General features: G+C 47.8%; 1 long non-coding RNA gene across 10 annotated transcripts in view; it reads left to right on the forward strand.

Moving 5' to 3' along the window:
* Positions 1 to 12,770, forward strand: part of LOC111556558 — a 415,573-nt gene that overhangs the window by 210,584 nt on the left and 192,219 nt on the right. For all 10 annotated transcript variants that reach the window (XR_006585899.1, XR_006585905.1, XR_006585900.1 and 7 more), the window contains one exon: positions 672 to 847. This is a non-coding gene — a long non-coding RNA (uncharacterized LOC111556558). The remainder of the gene's footprint in view (positions 1 to 671; positions 848 to 12,770) is intronic.

The raw sequence follows: 12,770 nt of genomic DNA on the forward strand, positions 1-12,770 counted from the left end.
TTATATTGTGAAAGTGAGAAGAATGTTGTTGTATTCCTGATAGTTAGGTCTGCTTAAATATAAGAAATTATACCCTGTTATCTTGTGATGAGAAGCAGGGCACCAGGCCCCCCATTATTGCTTTACTTAGAAGCACTAAGACATATGAATGGACTTTTTATTAGTGGACTTTTTTATAGCTGTGAGGCTATTATGGAGAGAGAGAAAGGCAGGAGAGTACAAGCAGTGTAGAAATGGTTTCCTTTATACCTTTGACGTTCTAAAAAGTGCCTAGAGTCATTGTGGGGAGAGCTGGTCGATATTTTCAAGGCTGTTTGAAATACATGGGCTTATCTTTTTTTTTAAATATAACTCATTGTCAAATTGGTTTCCATACAACACCCAATTCTCATCCCAACAAGTACCCTCCTCCGTGCTCTCCATGGGCTTATCTTGTCTAGAAGGAGGGGAGGACTAGACTCAGCCCGAGGCTGTGATTGGTAAAGAGTCAGCAGTCACTTCTGTTAGCCAGAATAGGGGGGATGTTTGATCATTTCTGTAGTTGGACAATGTTCACGTTTTGTCTGTATTCAGACATAGTTATGAAGTGGTCTTGTTTTTTGTGTTGATCCATCCTGGTCACAGAGTGGTGTCTGATGTCGACATTATGTGAAATGATTTCTGTTCAACAGGAGAACACCATGGCCTCGCTGTGGGGATCAAGCAAGTCTGGATGTCAGGGGATGCACCCCCTCCCTTGCCGGGGAACACCAGCGCATATTGGACCCATCCTAGCCCATCCAGGATCCATTGGTTCATCTCCTGCTGCAGCATTCATAGTTCTAGAGCCTGTACCTTGGATGCAAAAGTAGGTGAATGCAAGTGGCTGCTTCCTTCTTCTCTCTTTTTCTGTTTCTTTGTGTATGACCCAAATATAACCATTCCTCATCGCTCATCTTTTTGTGTCCTCAGTTGAAGTGAGCATCAGATATTGACTAGGGTCTCAGAATCCTAACTCTAAACCCCCTGGTGAGAGAATAGGATTCATCTGCTTAGGTCAGGTGACCATGCCTGTGGTCAATGGCTTTTGAGTAGGAGGGAAGGATGGGGGAAGAGAAATATCATTCCCCAGGCCCACTCTGTAAAGGAGATCAATCCTTAGAGAGGGGGGTCATATGCTGGGCATTGCCTACCATAGGGCCAACTTACCCAGGTTCCATGTTAGGGACCTCAACAATAGGGTAGGATAATAACGAAGCTAATACCTTGCATGACGTCTGTCTGTGGTTTACAGAGGCAAAGCCTTTCCGTCATCATTGTTAATCCTTCCAACCATCCTGTGAAATGAGTATTATTTATTTTCACTTAAAAAGGAATATGGTAAGGAATTCAGGGATCGTCCCAAGCCTACCCACACTGTTACCCTAGAGTTGAAACTAGAACCCAGACTTCATGACTGCCAGGACAGCTCCCTCCCACTCCTTCCATCATGAGTGGGAGACTGTTCCCCAGACCTCAGGGCATGTTGGTGACAGGTCAGGGCAGTGGGATTTGCTCAAGGTGAAATAACCAGTACAAAAACTGGTTTCAGTCTCAGTTTCAGTCTCAGTGAGCTGTCTGCCTCAGAGCCCAGTATAGAAGTGACAGAAGACTGGCAGAATGGGAGGAGTGGGAAATCAGAGAGAGAATGGGTGGTTTTTCCTCTTGAAGAGGTGAGAGGTAGTGGGAAAGGGAAGGAGGAGATGGGAGAAAAGGCGGCTTTTCTCACACATGGAGGGTTTTGATAAAGCACACGAACCCTCACCGAGGACAGAGAAACCATCAGATGAACTCCTGTGGAAGCCTAGGGGCAAATGGATCGGGATGGTGAGGAAGCGTGGGCACAATGGGGGTCAGTTCAGGGTCATGTCCACTGTGCCGTCTCTTCCACCATCTTGCCCTTTACGGAGAGATTACAGCGACTCTTACTTAGGGGAGTAGGGAGAATAATGGAAGTAGGGCTAAAATTCCCTGCAGCCCTCAGCTCTGTGATCTATGATTTTAATAAGCTCCACAATGCCAGGAGACCCCATAAAGTTGTCTCTGGAGCTGCAACTCTCTCCATTTCCCAGTGGCGGGAGCAATTTTGCATTGAACTATTTTGCATGTTATAAATTTGGTTCTTTCTTATTTAAGTGAGCTGTTCGTAGGGAAGATACCCCAATAACTCAGACCTTCCTGCAGAGCCTGGCACTGTAGCCACGAGCATCGTGGATCTCATGGTCATCAAGACTCTAAGCAGATGCAGGCTTTGACTTGGGTCCCTGGAGGATTTTTTAAGTCCCTGGATTGTCTTTGCATCTTTAGATTGTGTATATTCAGAGGAATGATGGGCCGGTTAGACCATTCCTAGGCGTACAGCAGGTGGAATTCAAAAGGACACGTAGGCATTTGGGGAAGTTTGGTACAAAAAGAGCCCCCAGTAAGATAAGCACAAATTTAGTGGTTCTCAGGGAATTCTTTTGTTCCTCTTCAAGTTCCCATTTTAAAAAAAGAAGAAGAAGAAAAGAGGCAATTTATTGTTTTGTTTGTTTGTTTTCGTTTTTATTTTATTTTTTCTTTTTTTGTTTTTGTTTCTCACTCTGGGAGCTGGAGCTGGTTTTAAAGGATTAGTAAATTAATCAGTTCAGTTCTGGCCTTGTCTCAGGGCACAGATGTTCCCTCACTGCAGAGGCAGAGCCTCTGGCTTGGTGGGTGGGAAGGACTCAGGAAGGGGAGTATTCCAGCTCTCAGACAAAGACCCACAGCCCCCTCTGTTGTTAGCAAGTGTGGGGGGAGGGGCTTACAGGGGCCGGCGCTGGTGGGGGAGAGGCAGGCAAGCACACTCCAGTCTGTGGTCTGTGTCTGCAGTCTCCATGGCACAGCCCTTGCGTGCGAAATGAATGCACAAGTCTACCCCAACGGTGCCCCTTCCTCCCCCATGGCTTTCTCATTGTTCTGGCACCCCATCATCACCTTCCGGCATCCCCTCCGTGGCCCACCCCCACTCCGGGATCACCCAGGCCCAGCCCTCCGACCCCTGCCTTTTGTAACTTATTCCCATCCCTGGCTTTGTTGCCCCCACCTGCCAGCCATCCTCCCTAAGGCCCCACAAACACCACAACGGGCTTAGAAAGGTCGGAACAGGAGCCCAGTCCTGAGAGTTCAGGGGCATTTTACAATCTTGCTCCCCTGACCTGGACTCAGACCTCTGAGGGCTTTGTTCGTAGAGACATGGGCTGACCTCTTTCCCTCTGGGACCCCATGCTTTTCAGACCATTCAGTCTGTCCCTCTCTCCTGTCCCAAATCCGCGGCCGAGTCCCTTTGTTGAGGTTGAAGGTCAAGTTTCCGCGGTGTGCGGAAACCCCAGGCCCTCACACCACTGGGTAACCTTCTGACTCCCAACCCATGGTTCACTGCCATCCCAGGCAGTTCTACCAAGCTCCTCTCTGGACGTCTGCCCAACCTCTTTCCATCCTGGCACAAAACCAATGAACCTGACAGCTTCCCCGCAGGCCTCCTGGCCCGGCCCTCTCCCTGGTGACTTCTGCCACCCCCGACTCCTCCAGGACTTGGGGACAGGCCCCGGGATGTGGCCGGGCCTTGGGTAAGCACAAACGCTCACTCACGTGTGGAGCCATCGCATGTATCTCGGGCACCCTTTCCCGCGGCCCTCAGAAGCGCCGCCTCCTTAACGGAAGTGCAGTTTTCCTCCCGGAGGGATTAAAATTAGACGACTTTGTCCGCTAGTCTCATCTCTTGCCTCATGATTGCAGTGATATAGATGGAGGTTGTCACTTTTTTCCATCCCACGTTGGCCATAGGAACAATATTTGCCTCATTAATTTTTCTTTTAGCACATGGTATAAAACATATCTGTTTCTATCAACATTTCAGGTTTTAGGTTTCTGCAGCCTTACAATGAACAGATGTGCTACAGCCTATAAAAAGAACAGGCATAGAGGCAGGGTGTATGTGTGTGTGTGTGCATGCGTGCATGTGTGTGTGTGTGTGTGTGTGTGTGTGTGTGCATGTGTGTGTGTATGTGCGTGGTTATTCTCTTGCTGCAGCCATAAAACTTTTCCTGAAATCATGAAAGGAAGGGTTGGGCTTTCAAAGTACAGAAAGACGACCTTGCTGGTTCTGTCTAGTGACCCTGAAGATCATTCAGATCATGTGTATTTGGTGGTACCAGTTGAAGAGGATGAAGGCCAGGGGACTAGGTGGTGGAGACAAAGAGAAGATGCTTGGTGTTAGGGCTCCGCATCCATTCTCTGCCCCCACCACGGGAAGGCTTTTCAGATCTGAACTCTAGGCTCACATTCCAGTGTCCCATTACTTCCCACACCCCATTTTCCTCAAAGGTGAGGTCAGGTACACAACCTTTCAGCTGAGGGCTGGATTTATGAGAGAGCAGAGGGAAGAAATTATTTTCATTGTTGAGCTAAGGACATGTGAGGTACAATCTACTGTCAGCCAGGTCATTTACAGAGGTGGCTCTCCCATACTTGACCCGTCTTGTGGGCACCCATGCTTCTGTAAGTCTGACCTAAGAATCCATTAAAGCTCCCGCCTGAGATTACACCTCAAAATGTGAGCAGTGCTCTGTATTCTTTGATGAATCTCCTGTCCTCTTCTGTGTCCCAGGTAGATACTATCTCCTCTTTAGCTAGGGTCCACCAGTATTTACCATTTGTTTCAAAGAGTAAAAACCCTAAAGTATAACACCTGAAGTCCATACAGGCAAGGATGGCTTACAGACAGGACTAGTGAAGCAAGAGTGAGCTTGAATGTCACACATTTCATTGGTGCAATGGCCATGGGGACTGAATTCAGAGCATTTGTACCTTGGAAAAGCCCTCATAAATATTTAGTGAGCCGATAATCGAGGAATTGCTGGTGGAGAACCGAGGCAGTAAATCCTACTCTAAGGCGTATGAGAAAGATTTTTCTTGGTTGGAAGTATTTATGACTGCTGTGGGGGTGGGGCATGCAGGAGTAGAGGAGGTGAGGGGTGGGGGCTTGAGCTCGTGATTTGTTATGATCTTATTTTGGGGGCTCAAATTGACTCCAGAGTGTTTTCTACCCACTCCAGCATTCTAAAATATGTAAAATTATATATATATTTATACACATATATATACATACATATGTATATATATAATAAAATCATCAGTCCTGCTCTTATTATGAAAACAAAATACAATTTCACCAATTCCCCAGTCCTGGTTATATTTCAAGGTTTGATTAATTTTTGATTTTTCATTGTTCTCCTTTTGAGTAATTGCTGCCAAGAGGATCCATTTCAGCATTTCTTTTCACGGGGCAAGATGCCTTGTCTGTCTCTAATTTTTTGCAGACACCTGGGAAGATGAGTTAGTTGACCAAGAAGAGATGGGACCCTTAGCCGGCCCCATGGCTTGGGCAGATGCCCTCATGCTAACAGAATGGGAGACTGTTGAACCCCTGTAGTCCTGCTACAGAGACTGACTGGGGGAGACTAGCTTAGCCCAGCACAGCATGACTCAGTAGCTGGCCATGAAACTCTGGCCAAAAAAGTAAGGTTACTTAGGACTCTGGATCCCCTGAAAAATATCTTCATGTTGTCTTGGTCTGAACCTGTCTGAGTAGCCCACTGTTTCCCACGGATGCATAAGAGAAGCTATGCCCTGCTGGATGTCTTGATGTGAAGTGTTTCTGTTCCACAAGAGGGGGGAAATGCTGTATATGATCATCCCTCTAGGACACGTGTGATGTGAAGAACGTACCAAAGGTTCTGAGATGTCCTGCACAATAAAGGTGGTCAGGCTTTATTTCACCCACAGTTTCCCAAAGCAATTTGGCCATGCTTATCCACCATCTCCTGCCGCTTTGCGATGAGCAGGCCTATCCCAGCCCCAGCTAACTCTGGCTGGTTCTACGAAGAAACTCCCGTCTCTCAACCTCCTGTGCCCTTGCTCACGCTGTCTCCCCTGCCTGGCAGGATGCTGCCCTCCCTTTCCTCTCCTCTCACCTGCCTTGCTAATTCTTAGGATTGCTTTCAGCTTCTTCGGTGTGAGGGTCGCCCTCTCTGGGAAGTCCTCCCTGATCTGATTGAAAGCCTCTTTTCCAGGCTCTCAGAGCACATTTGCACTCCTCCCCTGAAACCCAGGACACTCCATTTTAACTGTGTACCCTCCACCAGAAGCTTCTTGAGGGCAGAGGGTATATCTTACTCTTTATTTTCTCAGAGTCTAGCATAGCATTGGGGTTGAAGTCCCAGTAATGGAATGCGTAATGAGAATCAGTGAGACAGCATGTGTGAAACAACAGGGCCCACCTTCCCAGGGTCTTTTCTGGCTTAGAAGGGCAGGAGCTGTATCAGTCACCTAGGGATTCACCATCTTTCGTGGGGGTCCCCAAATATATCCCCTCTATCTGGGCTGTAGAAACATTTATGGCAGAAGCTTTTGTGAGAAGGCTCATGTCCTCTCTTGTCAGTGAAAGCTCCCAGCGTCAGGAACTTTATCTATGGACACCCTGACCAACCACATCCAAACCTATATTTTCAGAAAAGATTTTGAGGTGATTTGCCTGTAATGAGAGACTGACAAGTACTGCTCTTAGGCACAGCGGGGCTGGATGATGAGTCAGGGCTGATCTCCAAAGACTTTAACAGAAAGGTCCTGGAGGTTGTAAAAAATAAACATCTAAGAAAGTAGACTAAGTGAATTTGAAGGTAGTAAAAATAAACAGGCATTCTTCTAGGTTCTCTTGCATGTATTAACTAATTTAATTTTCCTATTTCCTACTCAAACATAAACAGTGGGAAACATAGAGTAATTACTCCATTTTGAGCTTGATCCATTAAAAAAAATATTTTTAATTTTGAAATACTTACAGGCTCAGAGAAAATTGCAAAAACAGTACAGAGAGTTCCCATGTACCCTGCACCCAGCTTCCCCCAAAGGTAGTGTTTTCCCATAACTTTCGTACAATATCAAAACCAGGAGGCTGACATTGGTACAATGTACAGACCTCATTCAGATTTCACCAGTTTTACATGTACCCGTGTGCGTGTGCTAGCTCTGTATAATTTCTTCACACGCAGAGATCGGTGTCTGCACTATCACACACATTCAGAAGTGTTCATCACCACCTAGGAACCCCCTAACGCTATGCCTTTATGAGATTGACCCGTTTTTGGAAGAGCATTTGTCCACTGCAGCAGATGCTCAGGTGATGCCCATCGCATCGTCTGGACATAACCTGTGGGATTGTGGGATTGTGCAGCCATCCGTGGGGCTCCAGGACGTGGCTCCAAGAGTCAGCACGGCCTCCCAAAGCATGTCTACTGAACACGCCCAGACCTTCCCCGACATTACAGAGTGAACAAACACAACAAATGTCAGAAACCCAGGGGAGCACTTCTGGCAGTTCAGGGAGTAGCCAGACTTCCTCCCTCCGACCCTTTCACTTAGGGACCCCTCATGCCTCTCACACCCCGGGGACCCCGAAGGAAGATGTCCCATCTTGGTGAGAAGTTTTCCTCTGTGAGCAGTTTGTGAGCGAAATCCACCGCGCACAGGAAATAATCCAACCCTGGGTCCTGCTGAATCACCCTTTGCCACCAAATGTTGCTCGATGGTTGCCATCCCCGCTTGTTCATATCAACAACAGGAGGAGGGTGACGATGTGGAGTCAGCGCCCAGGCATTAAGCCCTTTGCAGGAGGCGCCACCCAGCCTGGGTGAATCACATGCTAATCACAGTGAACACCTGCTCGTTGATCACTCTCTGTGTGTCGGGTACTGTACTACGCATCTTATTCCATGATCCCATTTAATCCTCAAACCCAGGCTGTCTCGGTCCAAGGTCCATGTTCCTCAACCGCCCTTCTCTGCTGTCACTCCAGTCACCCCAACAATTGGGAACACTTTGTTGTCACTCCATCGTTGTGGAAGAAATCCCAAAGCATGCCCTGATCTTCTGTCTTCCCCGTTCATGTCCACCTTCCAGGCACGTCCTGTCGTGCTCCTCAACTGTTACCATTTCTGAACCCCAACAATGTTTATTCTTTTGGTCTCTATAGAAGATTAGGATCAGAGGTCAGTCTTGCGTACGTTTGGAAGCAAGGTAGCTTTTGTTCCGAACTGCTGTGCTGCCCTTTTACACCCACTCACCTGCTTTGTGTTTACAGAGCATTTCCACACGGAGGGTCTCCCTGGACCCTTACGGACGCCCAGTGATGTATGTGTGACAGGGAAATTCATACCCAGGGAAGTTCAGAGTCCACTAGGATGTCTTCCGGCTCCAAACCTCACGTTCTGTTCACCCCACCATGCGTACAAGTAACCAAATTTCCAGACAAGGTTTAAAGAGGCTGAGGAGGAAAAGTAAGAATACTGAGAAAGTTGTGCCACGCTACAAAGTACACATCCCACAGCCTCGAACTTGAAAATCCGTATTTTTAGTGAGGTGAGCCAAAACTCCCTCCGCCGTTTGCATTAGTAAATACTTGCCCCACAAACGGTCCCGACCAAAACAGTGTTAATGCGTTTCACCTACTTAGCAACCGTAGAGCAGAGATGGGGAAGATGAGTGAGGGGGTCGTATCATGAGTTGATCATTTTGAGAGCAAAAGGAGGCCCTGTCACCCATTACAGCAGAGCAGCAGGCAGAATTCTGGGCTGTCCCCGGGCACACTGGGACACTTGAACACTCTGTACACCGGGAAGGGGAAGTTCAGACTACAGGTACTCCTCCAGTCACACAACGGCTAAGTGGTGATGTGTGGATTTAGGCTGAGACCAGTCCCAGGCCATGAACTTGGAGCTGCTCCGCTGGGCCTAGTGGCCTCTCTGTTGCACTGGAGGTTTGGAGACCTCCAACCTGTGAGCCCCCTGCCTACCAGTAGAGACACAGCCCCCTCCACGGGAAGAGGCAGCATGTCACAGAAAGTCAGTTGGGGCCCATGAAGTATGTCAGCACCAATCCCACTGTGTGCCCTGAGATTGTCAGCTGGTTCAGGAGGGTGCTGAAGTGAGGGCAGCTCCCTGGCTCACGCAGATGCCCCTCCACATTCTCCCTCCCGTACCCCTACTTATGAAGTGATTTCGGCTGAATGATGTTGGGTTTCATGGATGATGCCAGGTGTCAAGGTTTTTTAAAACTCTTCGATGGAGCACAAGAATTTCCCTTATTTTTTAAGTGAAACAATCTATGCACAAGAGCACTTTCTGGAATGTCAGGTGTCATAGGGATCATCCATCCATTCATTCATTCATTTGTCCTTCACAATTCCTTGGTTCTCCTGACAGTGTAGGGAGCCCTTCAGGCCACTCTTCAGCTTCATCATGGCTTGTCTAAGGCCCTTGTTCCTTGGATGACACCCACATTTTTAGCCCTGTCTCCCTTCATTATCACTTCTCCACCTTGCTGTGGGATCCAGCCATGCTGAACTCCGGTGCTGTCTGTCTCCCTTCCTGGCCTTGGTGTAGTTTGTTACTTCTGCCCAGAGCAACTTCTTTCTACAGTGTTCCACTTAGCCTAGAAAACTACTCATCCTGGGCACCTGGGTGGCTCAGTCGGTTAAGTATCTGACTTTGTCTCAGGTCATGATCTCATGGTTCGTGAGTTCAAGCCCCACATCAGGCTCTGCGCTGACAGCTCAGATCCTGGAGCCTGCTTCACATTCTGTGTCTCCCTCTCTCTCTCTCTCTGCCCCTCCCCCACTCATGCTCAGCCTCTCTCTCTCTCAAAAATAAATAAACATTAAAAAAAAATTTAACAATTCATCCTTTGCTCAAATGTTACTTCCTCCATAAAACCTTTCCTGCCCTCTCTAGATGGAATTAAGCATGTTTTTCCTCTGTGCATCCAAAGTATCTTACTTACACCCCTCTAACACAGCCCTAAGTTGTTGTCATCATAGACCATGAGTCTTAGAGGGCAGGGACGGAGCTCTGGTCATCTAGATAATCCCAGACATAGCACACAAAGGACGCTTGAAGAATGTGTGTCAAATGAATGAATATCGTGCCCACCGGCATTATCCAGACTTGCCATCATTCTCTTCCAATCCCTCATGGGCAACAGGTACGATAACCATATTCCGAACTCATGGGAGACCAGATCATTTAATCCTGGGCTGTGCTAGTGGTATGGCCTTCATAGTGAAAGGAAGGAGGGAACTTCTGTCGCGAGCACTAAATGTGCACAGTACCTGGTAAGAACTTGGCACACGTTCATCTCTTGCGGGAATAATCTTGGCACCACTTTGGAGAGATGCCTCGTAGTAATGGGATTTTACGGATGGCAGAGGTTCAGGAAAGTTTAGTAACCTCCTGTGGCCAAAATGGCATGAAGGGATGGAGGTGGATCTGAACTCAGATCTTTCTGGCCTTGAAGCCTGTGTGCTCCCTCCAGGACTGAAGAAAAAGAAGCAGCCCCTGATGCCAGCCCCGGAGCGTGCCCTGGTCCTTGGAGGCAGGAGGCAACCTGGAATGATTTGGGATAAGTCACTGAATCTAATAATAATAATGAGCCAGCTCTTACCAAGTGCCTGCTCTGTGCCTGGAACTTCACAGCTCACTCATCTTCACAGTGACCATGAGGCAGGCACAATTAGTACACCCACTGCCTGGATGAGAACGCTGAGACCCAGAGAAGTTAAGTAGCTTTTTCCAGCAAATAAATTGTTTGTGACCCAGGACACATTAGTATCTAAAGCGTGTGTGGCTACCGGCCCCTCTCCTCATCATCCCTTTGTTTTTATTCGTAATTGCCCCATTTAAAATTACCTTATCACTTGCTTGATTGGTCCCTCCCTCCCTTCCCTTCCTACTGCTCTACAAAACGTTAACTCAGTGATGGCAGGGGTCTTCTCTGTGTTATTCACTGATGTAGCATCCCCAGATCAATGCTCTGCACAAGGTAGGCCCTCAGGAAAGATTTAAATGAAAATGGTGGGGTTGGGCTTTGAAAACACGTCTGGCTTACCTGAACCAGTTTGCTTTTCTGCAACATGGACGTAACGACGCCCACTTTTCCCATCACTGATGGTGTTCATAAGTGCCCTACTGCCTTGTCTGGCACCCTGACATCACCCACTCAGTGGCAGCTAACGTTTTTGTCCCCTCTTCCTTGGACACGTGCTCCATTTGGCAATGCAGGCTCTCTGGAAAGCAGGACTGGCCCTGACTGAGGCTGTCTTAAATAGGTCATTCCGAAAGGGATTTTCGTAAGAAATGAAATGAAATGGAAATCTAGCTCTGGGAACACCCAGCATTCTATGAACTTATTAGAGTTCAGGCCAAATGGGAGGCCTGGGCCTTGGTCTTAGTGTCCGAGACTTGTCTGTTCTTGGTTTGGCACACAGTTTGAGTGTGCAAATGGGGCCCAGGGGAGAGCTATAGCTAAGGGGCTACATCTACCAGCCACCTGTCTCGTCCATGGCCAGATGGAGTGGTCCTACCTGGAATTTGCCCAGCCCTCTCTTCCCCAGCCCGTGGGTACCTTTGTCCCCAATAGCCAGACTCTGTATGTCAGACTCCAGGGTTACCAGGATGAAGAGTCCTGTTTGTGTCCCTAAGTCACCAACTTAACCCCTTTAAAAGAGAAAACATTCTATTTGCCAACGTTCCTTCTTTGCCCTGCATTTAACTGAATTGTCTGATTTAGGAATGAATCATCTCTGCTAACTTTGACCTTGAAAGAGCTGCCTCTCTGGAAATTGAACCCTGCAAGAGGTGTTTTAACTCTTTGAGGCCACAGGACAGCTTTCGAGGCCACAGTAGCTGTCCTGCTCGTCCAGATGATGCCAGACCACCCAGGCCAAAGTCAGAACTCTACTCTCAGGCCAGCCCAGAAGTCTCTAGAAAAGCAGTGGGTAAAAAGTTCCCAGAGTAAGGGAGACAAGAATGTGCACACACTGTCTGGTTATGAATTGTGAGTTATGACCTAAGACTATGTCTTAGGACATAGCTTCTTTTCTGGAGGTGGGTCACTTTAAGAACAACCAAGCCAACAAACAAGACAGTGTAAGTGTGGGTACCACAAATCCAGACATGAGAGGACAGGGATGTCACTGTGAACTGGAATGACCAAGGAAGGCTCCATGGAGGGAGTGGATCTTTGGAGAAACATTGGAGGCTAAGGATTTTGGATAAATAGAGAAGAACGAGGAGAGTTTAGATGAGAAGATTAGCATAAGCAAAGACTCCAGGATTGAATAGTGGGGGTGGAGGAGGAGGAAGGAAACAGAGCATGTAAGTGGGGAGAGAGGGGAGAGACCTGGCCAAGTCTCCTATGGAACAGCGGTGAGAAATTGGACTGGAGAAGGACACAGCTGTTTGGCATATGACTCAATAACATTTACTTAACCTAGTTTGTCGCCCCTTGAAGGAGAGATGGAATGTTTTGCATCCTGAAATCTTAGTTATTCAGGTCACAAGTGAGGGATCTTCCCCCCTTGAACCATACCTAGGTTCAAGGAGGGAAGCACATTCTCCTTTGCTGGGCGTTCTTTTGCCTGCCCTTGAAATACGGTGCCTCCCAGGAGTCAGTCCTTCCTTGTCTTCCCCTGCTTCTGGACATCTTCCCGAGGCTATTGTGTTCACTCCTGGGCCTTGAACCACCCTTATACTGCATCTCCCAAGTCTGTACCTGCTCCTGGTCTTTCTCTTGAGCTCCAGACCCTAAACCTATCTGTTTGCTAGTCATCTCAGCATCTCTAGAATTGAACATTAATTTGTTAAAAGAACTCCTATCCCCCCACATTCCCCACCTCTCTT

This window comes from Felis catus, chromosome D1 (genome assembly GCF_018350175.1).
Source record: "Felis catus isolate Fca126 chromosome D1, F.catus_Fca126_mat1.0, whole genome shotgun sequence".
Classification (NCBI taxonomy): Eukaryota; Metazoa; Chordata; class Mammalia; order Carnivora; family Felidae; genus Felis; species Felis catus.